The following is a 19,658-nucleotide window of genomic DNA, read 5'->3' as shown; positions in this document are numbered from 1 at the left end:
CTGCTTTTCTTCAGAGCCCATAACTTTCGGCTAGGTTCCCTGCCGTTCCACATTTAATTTAGAGAAGTCCCGTTTGGAAAGGTGCAGAAGAGTGCTTCTGAGCTGCTTTCCCAGCAGAGAGGAGGAGATATCTGCCTTTGATCAAGCTCCTGACCAGGTCCGCAGAGGCAGAGATGAAATAAGGTGAAGAGATGATACACTGACAGCAGAACTGAGGTTTTGGATGAAGGAAAGAACAGCAACAATTAAGCAAAAATCCATACCGCGGCCCTGATGTTTACACACCCCAGGTCCCCTCTTCTGGCCCGGCCAAGGACGTTCACTAGTCTGTCCCCATTCCTCATGCCCTCCTGGCAGCCGCGAATCACAGCGCATGTCGCGCCCGCATGGAGGAGTATCTGCGTCCGCCCGGGTCTCCCTGGCAGAGGGCACATCCATCACCCCAGGGGTGGGGCACGTCTGTTGGAGCAGCTGTGGCTGGAACACTGCACAGAAGGACAGGGGCCTGCGGGTTCCTCTGTCAGCTTGGTCTGCTCTGTGGTTATAAACCTAAGGAATGTCTGAACCTGGAGTTGTCAAAAAGAAGAAGGCTGTTTTTGCTGGAATGTCTGGGATTTTATTCATTTTCCCCAAGATCCCCATTTCAGAAGCTTTACATTTTATGGGTATTTTTAAAACAATAAAATGTTGAGTTTGTAAATGTGGTTCTAAGACGTAGAACCCCCTGAGAAGTCTAGATTTGGTTCACCCAGAAAATCCAAGCCAAACGCCTTGAACTTAACCTGAACTCCTCCCCTCTCCCCACAACTGCAACGTTTTCCACTTATAACATCACTACATTATAACTTGGGTCTCTGGCAAGTGTGTCATCCGTGATTAGTAAAACACTGACACGATGACATCATGTCTATAAGATAATCACAAAAAATGCTAACTATTAATGACTAAGTCTCAAAATGGAATTTGAGCAATGCCAGTGGTGGCTAGGTTCGCTTTCTGTATACTGATCTAGTGAAATTTAATAGATTTGATTCCCACCTTCTCCTCCTGCCTAGTTTCTGCCCTTTGGCTGGTTCTCCACTGGTCTAGCCCCTTCCCTTTCCCAAGGAGTTTGTAGTAAGAAGGCCTGTTGAGTTTCAAAACCACCCAGTTTGCCCTCTGATTTTTCTTGGGAGCTTTCGCTCCTTTCCAGCCAGCAGCACAGCAGCTCTTCTGTGAATCGAGGTCCTGCTTGAGTTTGCAGTCACTCTACGGTTCACGAGCAGCGGGAGAGGCATGGCAATTTGAAAGCACACGCATTGTCCAGATGAAGGCAAATAAAAATCTGTCTTGCCTACTTGGATGGCGGAAACCAGGAGTATAGCTCACGAAAGTCGTGGAATGTCAGACGCTCGCAAAGCAATGGAATGTTAGGGTTTGAATTCACTCCAACACCTCCACTGACTGTCGTGAACATTTTAAAAACACGGTAGGCTTTTAAGCTTAAGCCAGAGTGAATTGTAAAGGAAATACCATCTGTGTGGAGAAACTTCCAAAGTGCCCTGCACCATAGCTAACTCACTGGTTCTGCTCAGCTCCTTCCTGTTGCTAGGTCAGCTGTGAATCTTAAAGTCTATATTTTTGGAAGAAATGCATGTGTATTTATTTATTCAGTAAATATTAAGAACATGTTCTCCCGTGTTAGATGTGAGGGTTTTCTTTTCTTTTTTTTTCTTTTTTAAGCAGTGGTCCAGCATTTAGAGTGTGACACGAAGCCCAAGTTTTGTACAAATATATTTATACACTTCAGGTCTGTCGTGGAGATTTCCTAGCTCACTTGAGTTCACAATAGCTCACTTTTCTGTTTGGGTATAAATTCCCAAAGGGCAGGAACTCTTGTGATGCGCCGTCCTACTTCCCTGGGGGAGGAGATGCTCAGTAAATATTTGTTAGAATCAGTCAATCAGTGCATGTTGTTCTTGATAAGATTTTATTTGAAAAAGATAATGTTTTAACATTACTGCTCTACATGATGGCTAGAAACGCTTAGGCTGATGTGAGCTCAGCTGACTCGCCACGGTGATTTCTGAACGTCGAGTTGTGGTACCGACGCCCAAAGCAGTATCCTCATTTCTCCACTGCCGGTGCCACTTTCTGGACTCCTGTGCTAGTTTGCATCTGTGATTCCTGCTGCAGAGTTCTCAAGCATGCGGTGATTTTCATGAGGCCGGTAGATTTTGAGGCCCCAAATTAAGCACCTAGAAAGAACCCAGACTGGGCAGCCCTTATAACAAGCCCTCTCTGTTCAGCATCAGTAACTTTGCATGAACTCTGTAGGTGACCTTTTTCCTTTCTCTGCTTCCACTTAATCAGATCCTGTGACCTCTGGGAGCCTGGTTCTGGGATGTTGACGAGGACATGAAAGCATGAAAACACACACTTTTTTGGGTCCATGCCTTTGGAGGCATATTAAAATCCTCTTGAATGCTGTTGTCTTTTTCTCACTGAAAATATCAAGTCTGTTTTCTATATAAAGAGGCATTTTCTTTTATCTTGCTGATATTGTTTTACATTCCAACCTTATGGCTTAAATATTTTATTTGTCTCAAAATCATTTTTTGAACATGGCCTGATTATTTGAAACAAGCACGCTCATGTTGGAAAAGAATTGTCGGTGACCTTTCTTTCAACTGAAGAGGAAAACAAACATACAAATAGTTTTTCCCCTGGATGATTTGCAGGGCTTAGTCATACACACTTCCTCTGAGTTAAGCATAACCTGAAATTGAAAGAGGAGCATGAAAATGAGCTTTCTGAGTATCCATCCCATATGGGATTGGCATGGAGACTCTGGCCTAGGCCACCAGCTTGAGGAGAAAATAATGACGTCAGTGTTTGGAGACTAGAACAGTAGTGTATTCATTTTATGTCTTTTTAAAAATTGAAGTATAGTTGATTTACAGCGTTGTGTTAGTTTCGAGTGTACAGCAAAGTGATTCAGTTATACATATGCGTGTGTGCATATATATATACATATATATATATTCTTTTTCAGCTTCTTTTCAATCATAGGTTATTACAAGATACTGAGTGTTCATTTTATGTTTTACATGAAGGTGAGTCAGAGATCAAAGCATTAGAAGCCTTATGGACAGAAGATTAGGTGATCTGTATTGGCACATTGGGTTCATTGATTCATGGCAAAGTCACAGAGCAGAAGACATTTGTCTTTGCTGTCACTGGGGTCCTAACCCTCTTATCTTGCCCGCCCTGCTTCTCGCCCTCCCAGCCCTCCCCCAAGTCCCATTCTGTAAAGATGTCCACTCATATCTCTGCCAACTATACTGAAAGCAGAGGTTGGCAAACGTCTTCTGTAAAGGCCAAGCTAGAGCTCTGCTGTGCAGGCCCTTCCCGCCTCCGTGTTTGACTGGAGTGTTTTAATGTAGACACGACACCTCCCCAAAGGCGGTGCCTTCAGCAGCTTTCTGCAGGTTGAATCATGGATAGGTATAGAAGGAAAGCGCTGACGGGGGGTTCTCTGGGGCCTCACTCCCACCCCCAGCCATGGCAGGGGGCAGCCCTGGTGTCCCTCTTCTATTTCTGAACCGGGGGGCTGACTGCTTTCGTCCTGGCAACCAGATTCTCCTGGTTTCTGAAAACAGGCTCTTTGCCCCAACCATTTTTTGGTTATTAGGAATTTCTCTTTGACTCTGGAATAAATTTGATTGTCGTCCCTTATTTTCAGCCAGTGGTGTTAGAAATGTGTACTTACTATGTGTCTTTCCAGCTACACCATGTGAGTCACATTTAAAATATCAGCCTGGGTCCTCTTTCCTGCTCACGTCATGCTTTTCTGTACTAAGTGACCCAGACCTGGGAACGGAATGAAGGCTTTGGACTCATACGCTCACCGCCATCAAGCTCTGGTGGGACATTACCGGTAGAGTTGCCGCTGTGGTTTTCACAGTAGCGCCGTAGTTCCACAGATCCAAATGGAATAATAACAATACATTTTGGAGGAAGAATTCACTCTGAGGTATTTATTAAGATTTTGTCACAGACATGTCATTTACCTCAATATTTAGAGAAGTTACAACCACTGGATGTATTTGAAAAGCAGTTTTATCCGCTAAACGGGATGTGCTTGAATAAGGCTGCCATGACCTATCTCACCATTAGACCCTGGAAACACCAAGTCTGGACTGAACATCCCTGGCAGAGTAAGGAGACTGGATAATGTGGAAGCCTGGGCCTTGCTGAGCCAGATCCCTCCCTGGGAAAACTTAACATGGTGTTTAGCGTAATTTAGAGATTCCTGCCAAATATGGTTGTAAAGACCCTAAAGGTGAAGAATAGAGGCCCAAAGGAAGGAGACTTAGCTAAGCTCACACGTTAGTGGCAGAGATTAGACTATACCCTGGGTGCCCTGGGTACGTCTCTGCTTCTCCTTCCCCGTTCCCATGCATCTATATCTGAGTCCTCCATCCCTGATGTAACCCACTCAGCGAAGGCCCTGGCCGTGCACATCTTTGTGTGTCCCCGCAGAACCCAGTGCAGGGTAACGATCGCTCAAACAGCATTTGCTAAGGTAGATGATCGGCCCTAAATGTCTCCTGACCTCCAGCGTCTCACATCCTTTGTTGGCTCGTGTACCTGTGTCTAGGCAAGGCCTCAGGTCTCCTGCTTATCTCCCACAATTTTCTCCACAATAGAAACTGTCAAGGTCAGTTATGTGTCATTTAGGTGTTTCAGTCTTTGCACAGAAATGTTATTTTTTTCTTGCCATCCTGGAAGAATTTCACAAGAATTTCAGAGACTGACTAAATGATTGCAGAATTTCTACATTTCCGCCAAATTGTGTTTAACAATAACAACAGAGATAAATAGCATTAGCCCAGAAGTCGTGCAGATGTAGGTTCAGGCGAGAACAAAGCAGGACACGTGTGCGTTGGCCGCCTGACGCGGGTCTCACCACCCCACTCTGCTGCCAGCAGGGATGACCCTGAGAAGGCCCTGGCAAGGCTGCCACACACTTATTTGTTTTGGGGCTTTGATAATATGTTGGCTGTGATGTGATCTTTGTTACACAGAGAGATGTAAAACGCAGATTGTTTTCAAAAGCCGTTGCCAATGACTGACGGTATTTAGTTCAGTGGCACCAGAGATCTGAGCATCCCACATCATTCCATACTTGCTCACTTTTCCATGAACAACTTGCCACGTAAAGAGGACGTGTTTGGACTCAGTTGACCTCATTGTATAACCCCAGGTTCATGAGGGATGTCTCGGCAGGCTGGGGGAGAATTGTCGTGTCTCTAGGACAATTAACTGTGCTTCAGTTCTTGATTTAGCTCTTACTGTATAGGTGAAGGCCCAAACACTTACTTTTGTGATGAAATATTCAACAGAGCAGCATTCACAAATTGTTCTGAGGCCTTTCTGCTTAGTTCAACCAAGTATGATGGATTCTCTGGTTGTAGGGGGCGATTTATGTATAAGTGTGTTTGTAAATGAGAACTATAAAGACATCTGGTTTTGTAAAAACATGCAAGGATGACCTTATCAAAGCCAGAGAGCAGATTGCTTGTGTACCATCATCAGAACTATTTCCTCAAGGAATTTTTCCCGAGAGAGTCGGAGAAGTTGCATTTTGGAGGTGTTTTAATGAAAAGCCTCCTGGGAAAATCACGGGTGGTGGGTCACTCCCAATTTCATGGGTTTTCCCTTAATTAGACCACCCCTAGGTTAACTGTTGAGTTTACATCATTGCACTGAGGGGTTACGAGTTAAGGAGGGAGGGGGGAAGGGCAGTTGTTCAGGAGAAAAGGGTACAATCACCCTTCTGGTGGGGGAGGAAGGAGGGGGACCGGGGGAAGGGTGGAGGTGAGGAGAGGAGTGCAGAGGGGGTGATGTGCACATGTCCTGACCCTAGGTCTCCAGACAACGGGAAGCTCTGTTCCAGGGATTGAAAACTGGCGAAGGATTTTGGAGCACTTTGAGTTTGAGGGCTTTTTGATGGAGCACGTGATCTCCAGTCCCACAGACTTTGGTGTTTCCACAGCCTCATGCCTGGGCTAGGGGTCTTGGGTTTCAGAACTCAAATCCACCATGCTTGATCTGTGTGTAGAGCAGCAGCCCTCCAGAAGATTGTTTCTTCTTCGCTTTAATTTCTAGAGCATGCTGATCTATGTTTCTGCAGGGGATCTAGAATTGGGCTTGTATTTCATCAGAAAAGGAAAAGGAATCCACTGGTTTCTTTCATATATTTTCTAATTTGAGCGTGAATTGCATACCAAGCATTGTCTTTATTACAACCAATCTTATTAAGAAAGCCGTCTTTGGCATCCTCTATTTCTCCCCCCACCCCACCCTAATCATTCCACAACCTGCTGGGGGCTGGCTTCTTTTCCTTATCACCCCATCCACACAGTCCTAAACATTAATGGTCTTCATCTTACCTAATTTAGTGGGTTGTTTTCCAATCTTCCTCTTATTTGACCTCTCAGCAATGTGATCCTTGATCAGTCTCCAAATCTTCTGAAGTGTTTGTCCCTTCTGTGACGGTATCACCTGCTGACCTTCCACATCTCCACTCACTCATCATTTTCCTTTACTTTCTCGTCCTCTTCTTCTGGTCATTAAACTTTAGAATTCCTTACGACTCAGTCCTGGTCTTTCTTTACTTCTTTATATACACATTTTGGGGCCTCGTAAACCCAGACTTGTTTCCCAGGTTTTAATATCCACTCCTGACTAATCATGAGCTCCAGTCCCACATCCCCACTGTGTACTCAAGATTTCTTCTTGGACACCTTGAGGACATCATAAACTCACGTCAAGGAGAAGAAAATTCAGCCCCACCCATGAAGCCAATACTGTTCCACTGTTCTCAGTTTACTTGTGTCTTTGGATCTAAAGTGAGTTACTTGTAGACAGCATATAGTTTGATCATTTAAAAAAATTTATTCTGACCATCTCTGCTTTTTAATTGGAGAGTTTAATCCATTATATTTAATGTAATTACTGATAATCCTTTCCAACATAAGGTCTTTGCACCTTACTAGTTCCTCTACCTGAAACGTCCTCTCTTTCTCCTGCCACAAAACAAAACAGAAAAGCTCGTTATCTAGTTAATTCCTATTATGTCTTCAGATCTTGGCTCAAATATCTCCTCTTCAGGAAAGCCCTTGTGGATAACCAAGCTAGGTCAGATCCCTTTGCCGTCTGCCTATTTATCACATCTTTCCTTTTCTTTAGAGTTCTTATGATACTTTTTACTTGTACATTTATTAATGAAATGATTTGATTAAGGATGCATACATTATTCACTAGACGATCAGCTTTTTAAGAGGAAGGCTTGCCTTGTATTTGCTGCGTGTTGTTTACTCCCTGTCTAGTGCTGTCAAATTTTTGTTTATTGAAGAAATGAACGAGAAAATGACCTGTCAAGAAGTTTTAACTATAGTCTCATTTAATCATTCATCATTTCAGGCAGGTAATATTTTCTGCAATTTAGAGTTGGGGAAAATGAGGTTTAGAAAGATTAAATGGTTTGTCTAAATTAAAACAACTACTCATGGTAGTGTCATGATTCAAAACAAAGTTTCTCTTACTATAAATCTACACTTTCATCCAAACTGTTGCACTACTTCACCCAGTTCCAGATGAATCTGTACCACATTCAAGGAAAGCTCTTAGTGGAAGGAGCTAAGTCATGTAGCAAAGACAGAAGAGTTTGTGATCCATGATAGAAATGCATGATGAGCTATGAAGGGGGCACACCCAGTCCACTCAGGGTGACAGCTGGATGTAGAGTGAAGGCTATGAACATTTCCCAAAGTCTTCAGTGACGGAAAGAAATGGCCCAGAGGTTGATGAATGACATTCACGAGAAGGGGAAAGGGGATGTTAGAGTCAAGTGGTACGGAACCCCAAACAGAGTGATGAAAACATCCTAGAAAGCAAAGACAATGCTCCCCTGATCTCTTCCTCAAATACTAAGGTGTGAGAGAATAAACTGCTGGGAGGGGTTAGGGAAAATGATTTCCTCAGAGGAAGACTGATTTCAGTGAAGCCAAGGAGAAGAAAGAAAGCTGTAGGAAGAGTGTGTCGATTGTTGGGTCTTGAAAGGCAGTTCCCAAAGGTGCGTTAGAAACGCGTGGGAAGTGGGTGAAGACTAGAGGTCTGGGTGAGGTGCCAGGAAGTAAAGACGTGATGGGAATCGACTGATGAAGAGAAATTAGAGCCCTAATGGATTTGGTCCTGATGGTCTGTTTGGGGTTGTGGTCTGCATGCAGAATAGTGTCCAGACGACTCGGCTCGTTTGCCTCGGGGATGATGGGCATTCTGGTACCTGCAGTCTGAGCTCACGGGTCCTAGGGACGTGGAATAAGACAGCAGAGCCTGGGTGGTCCTGAGCCTGTGGGTACGGAAACACTCAAGTGGCGAGAAAGTATGACAACTGGACTGACTGCAGCCCTACACGTGTTTTAAGTGTATTTAAATCTCAAGTATTCATATCTAATGCACAGAATTTTTTAACATTTGTTTTTCCTATTGCTGCAGTTCTCATACTCTTGAGAAACATGAGGCTGGTGAGACTAGTGTAAATTCACTTTTGTGAAGACCCGTGTGGGAAAATGGGGCGCTGCAGAAGAGAGAATGCAGTCTTCAAGATAAATGGAGCAAGGAGAGAAGGCCTGGGAGAGAGGAATTCAGGAAGGCAGGGCTGGGAGAGCTGAGAGAAAATCAGGGGGTGGGGGGTTCAGTACAGAGAGAATTTGACTCAAGTTTTGTGGAGAAGGCAGCTGATATAGCTAACAAGCTCTCTTTCCTTTGTGTATTCTAATCCTCTTTTGGTGAACGGATATACTTTCCTCACTACATCCGTATTTCAAAATGTGACTTGGGGGTGGTGGTGGTGGGATGAATTGGGAGATAGGGATTGACATATATACACTAATATGTATAAAATAGATAAATAATAAGAACCTGCTGTATACAAAATAAATAAAATAAAGTAAAATAAAATTTCAAAAAAGAACCTACTGTATAAAAAATAAATTAAATTAAAAAAAATTGACTTGGAATCTTAATGAACAACTTCTGTAGTCATCTCCATCCCTCACGTGTAACGGGATTGTTTAGATCAATCCGTGACATGAAGATTTCCAATTGTTCCTACTTTCAAGTTAAACAAAAAAAAAATCTTCCACCTCCCCAGCCCTGCCCCCAAAATTCCAGCGGAAAATTTTTATTATAGACATCGATCTCATTTCCTGTCAGGCAGAAGAATAAAGGTAATAGGGTGCTGTTTGGGAAACACATCATGCTTTCCAGTTAACTTTATGCTATTTAAATTATAAAATCGAAAAGAGAAGTTTATTTAGTTATCGTGTGTGTTGCATGTAGCTGGTAATTTCTGTCTGTACTTTCTCCTTTCAAAGAATAAAGATAATAGTCTTAAGGCATCAGGAAAAAAATACAATTCACTTTGATTCCTCCCTTGTGGCCCATAATATATACCACACAGGGTCATAGAGTGGAAGAAATCTCCATTTCCCTATCCCACAATAATCTGAAGATAAATTCTCCTATTACTAGGTAAGCTTGAAGAATGCTTACCCCTTTAGGCTTATGATCAGCAGAATGGGTTCTAGAATAGTTTAAAATTGAGATCATCTCTACAAATCCAAAGCACCAAATACTGCTGTCAGGGGTTTAGTGGTAAAAGCAAAGAGAAAATGTTACCAGATCCCTATTCTGACCATGGCAGCCAACTATAAATTCTCTGACCTCTTTTTGGCTTGTTCATTTTCCCCAACGTAATGCATTTTAATCATGTAAAAACTTGTTCCATTGAAGCCCCAGTTCTAGGCACAGTGCTTCCCTCATTCTCAGATCTCGTGATAAGATAAACATCACCCTGTTGAAAAGATCCCCATAAAGGAGAGTGGCTCTACTCTTTGATTGTACAGGACATGATTATAAGTACATTTAAATAGGACTAGAGTGAAGTTAATTTTTACCTAATTCAAATAGCTTTTGACACACATAGAGCAAGTGTTTTTGAGCTGTGAAAAAAACATTCCTGGAAGAAAGTGCAGGTTTGGCTAATTTTTGCTGATATAATAATAAAGAGACAAGACTGGAAATTTAACATTGAAGACTGCGTCAAAAATCATGAGCATTTAAATGTTTCTCAGTCTAAAAAGTTGCAAAGCCAAAGCTTTAATTCTTTCCAATTAAAACAGTAATTAATAACGGCTTAATTTATTATTTATGCATTAGACCCTGTCAAATGGCAAATTAGTGGGGGAAATAAACAGTATCCATGCAAACTATTTGAAAAGGCAAAATAATGCATTTTTTTTTGTTCCTTTTCCACCAAGATTTTATTATCAGTGTCTTTTATCTCTAGTTGACTTGTTCAGATTCAGACTCCAAGGCCAGTGATCTAAGTTTATTGACCGTTAGTCCTGCTGCAGTATTCCAAGACTTCTTGATGCTGCCCTAGAATGTGGACACCAGATGTTAGCAATGAACTGAAAAATTAGCTTAACTGATCCTTAATCATAGTCATGGGGTATTTGAGCACATTGATCAATGGACCTCAGCCCTCCCTCTCTATCTGATGCAGAGCGACTGTACCTGACACATAGGTGAGATTAACCTTAACCTGGCCGATTTCTTCTCTTCATCTATTTGATGCAGAGCTACTGTACCTGACACATAGGTGAGATTAACCTTAACCTGGCCGATTTCTTCTCTTCATCTATTCAGCTGTAAGGGACCTACATACTCAGATGCATTCATGATCTCTGGAGCCACCGTCTCCTGCGGCTCGGACCGTGTTCTCCACGATGAGGCTGGGGTGACCTTGTCACGCACGCTCTGATCTTTCTCTAGGGGGCTCCCTCTGCCCCCAGTGTTCTACTGCTTTTCGTTCTCACGCTGCCCTTTGATTCCTGCTGTCTCTGTCCGCACTCTTCCTGTTTTCATCTTCCACCTGTGCCCTCTGAAAGCCCACTGCCATCATGAATTCCTATCCTATGCCACCATCCTTTCACAGAACTTTCCCTCTATCTCTTAAAGAAACCCTGGCTCTACCCTGCATCTGTTCCTTTTATGCTGTCTCTGAAACGAAAGTTCCCAGGCTACTCAAAGCCTAGGAGAGGGATTGGTATTCCTTGAACTCCTCAATGTTATTTCCACAGAATTGTTCTTGCGTCTTCATGAAAAACTGCTTTCTTTCCAAGTTAACATGACCCTGCTTTTCCCGTCTTTAACCCTCCTTTCTGTTGTAATGCGGTCACCTACGTTTTGGTCATCCTGCTACAATTACTGAAGATGCGGATACCTAGGTCACAGTCATCCTTCGTTGCCCACGTTGAGCCATCAGATTGGCCAGTTTCCATATTCACACGGCCAAAGCAGCCAGCACCTCAGAGCCCAGCTTCTGGGAAACCATCAGGGTTACTGACCTTCACCTTGGCCTGCTTTCAACCCCCTTCATTCTTTGATTCCGTGTCAGAAAATCTAAACTCTTCCGGGACTGCTTTCGGTCCTTCTGCCTAACATTCTGCTGTTCACTGGACTTGCTCATCAGCCTTCTGAGGCCTCCAGGGTCTTTATTCCTCAGTTATCCTTCTCTGTCCATCTGTGGTATGTACCTGAGCTCATTCGTTTCCTTCCCTCTCGACTCAGTTCAGCGGACAGCTGAGGGCTTTCTCATGGACCTCTCTTGCGTTCTGGCCATTTCCTTGTCTCCCCCTAAGAACACTCACTGGGGAAACGGAGGCTTTCTGACATGAGCTGTGCTCGTCTCCCCCTGCACCCCCCAGAGGTGGTGAAAGCTACACCTGCTCTTATCTCATTTACCCCTTCTCAGCTCAGCACCAGGCCCTCCTCCTGTATTCAAGGCCCCATTCGCTTCTGCTGCTTCTAGGGTCTTGTCCATCAGTGAGGCATCTTTTCCCTTGTATGGTTAGTCTTGCCTTTTTACACTGACACTTCTTTCTCTGTTCCTATTTTCAATGAATGGTGTCACTTTTCAGAGTCACTCAAGTTGGAAATTGGGAGCTATTCTACGTGTTTTTACCTTTTATGGCCATATCTACCACATAATAATAGTAGTGTTACTATTCAGTTATGGAGTGATTGCTGTCTGCTGGCACTAAGTGCTCTGCACATGAGTTTTCACTTCATCTTCACAGCAGTTCTAAGAACTTGATATTACGCTTGTCATCATTTTGCAGGTGAAGACACCGAGGCACAAAGAAGTTAGGTGGCCACCCCAAGCGCCCACTGCTGGTAAGTGGTGAATCAGAGACAGAGCATCAGATGCTGGGTGTATCTCCTGAATATATCATGGATTTTCCTACGGTAGTAATATTGTCTTATTTCGGGCCCTTGACAACTCTTGTATCAGTAGCAAAAGTCCCCAGAATAGCCTTGCTGGCTCTTGTCTTACACCCTTGGTGTCTTTGTAGTGATAGACAAATCGGTCAATCATAGATATTAATGTAACTCCACTGTTTACAACTATGAGTGCTTGGAGTGGAAATGATGATTGTTTTGTTTGGAGCAATCCGGTAACATCTTTTTGTCTTAATTTACATTGATGATTTATAAATGTTTAAATTGGGCTGAAGAAAGCTTATAGAGGGAATGTAGTGAAGTAGTTAACCTTAGGTTGATACTTTCAAATCCTGACTTCAGCACTTATTAGCTGTTGGACTTGGGGCAAGTTACTTCACCTCTCTGTGCATTAGTTCCCCACTTTTAGCATAGCTATCATAATTGTACCCCACGTACAGTTATGTATTTATGTACCCCGTATACAATTACATATTTATTCCTAACAACCACCCTATGATACGGGTGGTTGTTAGGACTAAATTAAATTATTTAACGTACGTAAAGTGTTTTTAAGGGCACCTGCTAAGGAGTAAATTGCTATATCAGTGTTAGCCGTTATTATCCACACATGCACGCTACACACGCTGGTGGAAGATCAGGCTTCGAATTCAGAATCGTCTTGATAAACCATCAAACTTTCCATCAGGAGACAATGATAGTTTGCTTGCTGGAATTCCTTGTAATAAATATCAGTGACGAGCTGCATGATATTGCTTTGTGATGTAGATCTTGCACTTTGGGGACTGAATCGTGTTGAAGCCTGTCTTCTAGGACTTGAAATTGCCCTCCTTGATTTGGAAGCAGAAATAAAAGCCGTTGCCAAAGTAACTCCATATAGACATGGATCCTCTTGCACACAAGTGTAAAGTTTCTTTGAGAAAAGCGTAAGGGTTCTAATCCACATGACATAATTTTGAAGAGACTATGTTAGAGGCCCAGTAGGCCAGGAAATCAATCTTCCAGGCACCACAACCCTGTAGGAAACATCTGTTGGACCATTTGCCATAAAAAAGAATGAAAGTAGGCATGGGGGCCCGGGGTTGGCAGGGGAGCTTCATCTGGAAGTGTTGATGGAGGCACCCTCTGGCTTGGGAAGGGTAGCTTTCTCCAATTTTTGAAGGCGTAGAAGGGACATAAAAGATGGTTTGGACAATGGTTCATGCTGACTCGTCCTCCAGACCATCCAACTACTGGGAATAGTTATCATTCAAAATCTGTCTCTTGACCTAATGCCTACTCCACCTTTTGTGAGCTCTGAGAGACCTAGGCTTGCCCACTGGACCTGCACTTCTGTACAAAATTTCACTCCAATTGTTATAGTCCAATAATTTATCTTCTAAGTTAAAACTGGACACACTTGGCAGTCAGGCACATGAAGCAATGCTAGATTTGAAGTGTGGGATAAAGAAAGAAGACTAAAGATGGATTCAACCTGACCTTGGAAATAAGCGAGTAGCTTACAAAAAGAGGAGGGGGCCTGGGAACCAACAGAGGCAGCTCCACAGCAGACAGAAAACGATTTAACACTCAGACAGGGAAGAAAATTGAGATCCTCAATGATGGCCAAAAGATACAACCCACACGAACTGCATCGAAACGAGAGCTGAGGGCAGGCTGTGTTACAGAGACTTTCCCATCACGAGATGTAAGCTAATCTACTTTGCTAAAAACAAACACATTTCACCCCTGAGAGTGTATTAAGTGCTCTGAAAAGGGTCTGGGATTTAATTTGCAAGACACATTTCATCAGATATTTAGAATTTTCACTGTAGAATTCCTGGCCTCGAGTGTTCTTTATTTTCTGATTCCTAAGAGGTAATCAGAACCATACCCACTCAATAGTGGAGCAAGTTGCAGGCGAACATTTTCCTAACCCTTGTATTGCCCAATAAGGAAACTCTCATATAGCAATTTTTTTTCCTAAATAAGGGTTTCAAGGCATTTAACAACAAACCACCCACGCAATACTATTCTTTATAAATAAAGCAATGGTCTAAAGAAGCTAGAAATCACTTTATCCATTGCCCTTTCTGAGGTGGCAGTGTTAACAATTGCACGTGTTTTTCTGTGATGATACTTTTGGTATTTTCAACTTTAAAACTTTGAAGACTATCTTAATTGTTCAGTAAATTTTTTTTTTTGAGCACCGACTGTATCTGTCCTATAACATAGCATAGCTGTACCTTGTTTAGTCTTCTTGTATGTTCACAATATGGCTTTAAACCACTTAAGAGAAAATGTATTTTTCTCTGTGCTCCACGATCAGAGAACACACAGTGGTTAGAATAAGAGTTAACAATGAACCCACCATCGGATTACTTGACTCAGATACTAAAAATACTTTGCGGAAGTATATCAAATTATCTGATAGGCCTGTGGTTAAAAGGTGATAAATATTGGGGATAGGAGATTAGCCGGAAAATGAAGTCATGTTAATTCGAGTGGTATTTAAAGAGAAATGACACACATGCGCTTAAAACTGAAAAACATAGGACTTTCCACATCGTGCTTTATTTGAAAGACCTGTCATAGAAGCATCCTTCAAAGATAGCCCAATAGAATGTGGCATTCTGGAAGCTGTCTGTTTCCCTCACTTTTAATTCATTCCTCTCTATCAAATATTGTTATTTCTAGAAATCCTTTCTGCTGGTGCTTTGCTCTGGGTTCATCTCTTTCCTCTCCATTCCTCCTTCTACTGTCAAGTACAAGCCTTCAAACTTGACAGGTGCAGTGGCTTTCAAACTGCTGTGTCCTCCAAGCTGTAAGCAGAGACCTACCTAGTACACTATATAAACACATCATTTTCTTGCTTAAAATCTCTTGGTGGTTTTCTAGAACACAATGACTGAATCTAAGCTGGACCAAAAAACTGGAGCTAAGACTGAAATATAAGGAAAAGGACAATGGATATTTAAGAAGTTAGGGCTGGGAGGGTTGATACAGAAGCCTTGGATACAAAGCCAAGGCGTCCTACTCCATTTGACAGGCAGTGGCCATCTATCAGGGAAGAAAGGTGAAGAACTGCCCTGCATCAGCTGTGAGGGGCTGGGGGTCCCACACCGTGGGCGACCCTTGATCAGAACAGGGGGCCGTGGTGCTCTGACCGCGAGGACACTGCCGTTGCCCTCCAGCTGTGTGGCGCGGTGCTGAGATTGCTGTCCTGTCCCACACTCCTGACAGCTCGGTAAACATCATAAATACACACAGAGCACATTTACCTAGTTTACCGGCTTTAAGGGTTTTCAGCTGGGAGAGGACCTTTGTACAGCTGTTCGTGTGTTATTTCTAGCGGGATGTGAAGCTCTGAGTTCTGGAAATCTTAGAAGGCTGCCTTTCCCTCTGAGCCTGACTGAGGTCAGGTCCACCTACGACTTCGTATAAAAAGCTGTTGGGCCACTTTCTTCTACGTCAGGGAGGATCCACTGGTTGGATGAGCGACCAGAACTTTCCAGCTGTGCCCACTCGTAGCCACATGTGCGTTGCTGGGTTCACAACTTAACAACCAGACCCTACGGCGCTCGCTGGACATGAGTGAGCGGGGAGAGGGGGCAGACTGGCGGGTTTGGACTTTCCATCACCCTCCCCATTTCAGACCCAAAGAAACATCACGCACGTGGCTGGAGCAGGTCAGGGGCCAGGCCCAATGGCACTGTTGGTAGAGGAGGCCATGCTTTGGAAACCGTAAAGGCCAAAATGCTGTTTTTAGAAGGAAAGTACTTCAGGGCGATACTGTGGCCTTTAACTTCATCAGTCAATTAAAGAATGAAAGTCTCTCAAAAGAATCATGCAAATAAAAGGGAGCTGCCCAAGGCTGCTTCCAGGGGAAGAAAAGAGCCTTTTGCGATGCAAGGCCAGAGGTGTGGGTGTAATGTTTTCCAAGGAGTATGGTGAAAAGCTTTCAAAAATTCATTAGAGGCTCTCCATGGGCTCCTGCCCTGGGGATCTGTGGGTTCCTGATCATAGATATAGGAGGAGGCCTCTCAGAAAGGTCTTACTGGAGAAACTTGAAAATTTTTATCTATATTCTCATTTCCAAACGTATTTTCGGTTGGATTAAATAAGCAACATGTTTAATAATATCATCTGGAGTTTTTAAAAACTGTATTATGGCAGCAATAAATTTAAAATATTGAAATATAAAATACTTTCAATCAAATTTAAGGATCCTCTTTAAAATTGAAATCTTGGCCTTTTAGATGCTACTTGTCAAATGTGAGGATTCCAAAATAGTTCTCATCTGTTCTAAACTTTCTCGATTCAGTTGGATTTAGGTATAATCTCCAAGCATATGATGCCCCAAAGTACCTCTTTAATTGGGGAACTTTTTCCAATGATTATACATATTCTATCGTAGCCTTTGTTCTCAAAGAACTCATATTCAAGTGGGGAAGACAGTTAAAAAAAACTCAGATAAATATATAATATGTCAGTGTTGAGGACAGGGTAAGGAGGATTGAGTGTGTGTAAGGAGGGCATCTCATGATGATTGATGCATAATAAAAAGGTAATAAATTCATAAAAACTTAAGGTTATCATCTGAATTATTCAGAGTCTTCCAACACCTATGAATGTAAAAATAAAAGGCAATTTATTTTTCATGTTGGCTTTCTTCACAGATTTAGCTCATGAGGTGATTCGTTACCCTTTTTATTTTGTTTGGTCTCATGTGATCTCATAAGTTTAGTTTCTTCAGGAAAATGAGTGGTGACAAAATCTTTTTCAGAAAGCATTTCCTAGTGTTTGGAGAAACAGAATACTCACATATACAAGGTATTGGATGTCAGTGGACCAAACTGTTCCTTCCTCACTAAGTTTCATATATTCTTGTGTCCTTCAATCTTAATAGACTCACGCACCTTGAAGAGTTACCCACCATAAATGTTTCTCCCTGGAAGGATATTTATTCACAGTCGAGGGAAACCAAGCAGTTTGTATTTGAATGATGCTGAAGACTGCAGGCATTTTTCAGATATTTGGAAAAACTGTAGATCTGTACAAAAAACTATAGTTCTTTCTCTACCATTGACTATTTCCATGGAGTTGGTTGAAACACATAACATCTTTTCTTTCCACAGAAATAGAAAAATGTCCTTTGGAAATGGTAAATGTTCTCAAATGGCAAATGTATCAGCTTCTCCTCAATACTGAGTCCCTGAGTTTAAATAATTTCCAATAAGTCAAAATGTTTAGTGCCCTTCAGCCCATGTGTTCAACACGGTGGACTTTCTAAGTCTTGCATCTGCTTTAATGATAGTGCTTTGTCAACCTGTGACTATTTCCGTTGAAAGAAGTCGTGTATCTACCACTTGACCACACACTAGCCTGTGGCAGTAAGCACATTTCTAATCCACTTCTGCTCTGATTTTGCAGAAACTCTTTCTATGCATTTTATGTGGTTATTTAAAAAACATATTTCATGAATTTTCCTTATTCTAAAACAAACTCATGCGCCCGTTTTAAGAAGCTCGGGGACATTACGCATAAACTTGCTATGCAAGAAAATAGCTTTCTGGGGGTGCACCTACATTTACGCTTCTGCATGAATGCTTACATTTTGGGGTGTGTGTTCATATAGTCTTGTGAATGATTTCCCTGTGTCATTGTGTGTACGTGAAAACATTCTTATTTCGAGAATCAGCATAGTAGTCAGTGAGGGAGACTCTGCAGCCAGTTGTATGGGGAGCTGCTTGGGGGACCTTAGTCAAGGTGTTCTACATCCACAGCACCCCATTGTCAGCAATTCCTGCAGGGCGCTCTGGGTGTCTTCCTCTCTTTTACTCTTCATCAATCTTGGCACACTGTTTTACCTGGTATAATAAACACATTGGCATTCAGTAATATATTTTTCCATATACTTCATTGCTTTCTGCCCCACCTTTATTACTTTCTCTTTACTTGCTTCTTCTGTTTGTTGCTCTTTTTTCCATCACGGGGGTACAGAAAGAAAACCAAAATTTTCTGTGTATTAGTTTCCTAGGGCTGCCGTAACAAAGCACCACAGACAGGGAGGCTTAAACAGCATAAGTGTATTTTTTTTTTTACAGTTCTGGAGACCAGAAGTCTGATATCAAGGTGTCACGATGTTGGTTCCTTCTGAGGGTATGAGGGACAATGTACAGAACAGAGTCAGCAATGACCAATCACACAAGAATACAAGGCAACACAAAGATACATTTTTTTTAAAAGGACAACCAAAATAGAAGGACAAAGACTTCAAACGTTCAAACTATTAGACAGGTTGTAGATCCATTATGCTTCTATAAGTAAACAAATGCGAGGCCTTAAGAGTGAAAGTACCTTTAGGAAAACAAAAAGCTGTATTAAGTGACCTAACAGGTTTGAAAATGATCCAAATTAAATTTTTGGAAAAGAACAAAACGATTAAAGTTGTAACAAGAATAAAATTGGTAAGAGTGCAGGTGAATCTAAATGACCACTGACTGTAAAACTTCAACAATAATCATGTCTTGAGGTGTTTTAGAAAAGACAGAAACAGCGGTGGCCAAAACAGCATACAAGCAAGCACAGACATTGCTTTAAGGTCCTTGTATTGTCATCTGATTGAAGATTAAAATAATTAAATTTTAGATTTTGTCAAGTCTGCATATTTTAATTTCTATGCTAGCAACAAGTAGAAAAGAAAATAACTTCTGCGTTAGTAGAGAGAAAAACACAGAAGTACAAAAATCAGCCAATAAAAGTGGTCCAAAAAGGAGAGAAAAACATAAACCACAAAATATGATAGTATATTTAAACATAATTATGTCACTAAATGTACTATGGCAATTACATTAAATGTAAAGGGACTCCAGGACACATCTTTTTCAGAGTATATTTTTAAAAATTCAACTCTATACTTACAGGAGACATATCTTAAAAAATGCCTAAATTTTAAGGGCATAGAAAAAGATGGAGAAAGATATACCACATACATACCAACCAGAGTTTTATAAATATAGTAGAATGTCATCTATGATATGTTAATTAGCTGCAACCATGACAGTAGACATTGATGTGAACTATATTAATATCAGACAAATAGAACTTAAAGTGGAGGGCATTCTCCAAGACGAAGAACGTGGCTTTACAATGATAAATGGTTCCACTTGCTGGAAGAAAACATCGTTCGTACTGCCCATTACAACACACCCTCCAAATACAGATGTAAGATCTCCTGTCCACAATGATGAAGTCCACAGAGCTCTGAAAATTGAAAGACTTGCAAGTTGGCTGCCCAAACCTGCGCTGACTCAACAGGA

General features: G+C 42.0%; 1 long non-coding RNA gene across 2 annotated transcripts in view; it reads left to right on the top strand.

Moving 5' to 3' along the window:
- Window positions 1-19,658, top strand: part of LOC309647638 — a 478,548-nt gene that overhangs the window by 417,298 nt on the left and 41,592 nt on the right. For both annotated transcript variants that reach the window (XR_014256209.1, XR_014256210.1), the window contains one exon: window positions 12,237-12,291. This is a non-coding gene — a long non-coding RNA (uncharacterized lncRNA). The remainder of the gene's footprint in view (window positions 1-12,236; window positions 12,292-19,658) is intronic.

This window comes from Balaenoptera physalus (genome assembly GCF_965194825.1).
Source record: "Balaenoptera physalus genome assembly, chromosome: 18".
Taxonomy (NCBI): domain Eukaryota; kingdom Metazoa; phylum Chordata; class Mammalia; order Artiodactyla; family Balaenopteridae; genus Balaenoptera; species Balaenoptera physalus.
The sequence above is the reverse complement of the archived record's forward strand: the minus strand, read 5'-3'. Positions and strand labels throughout refer to the sequence as shown.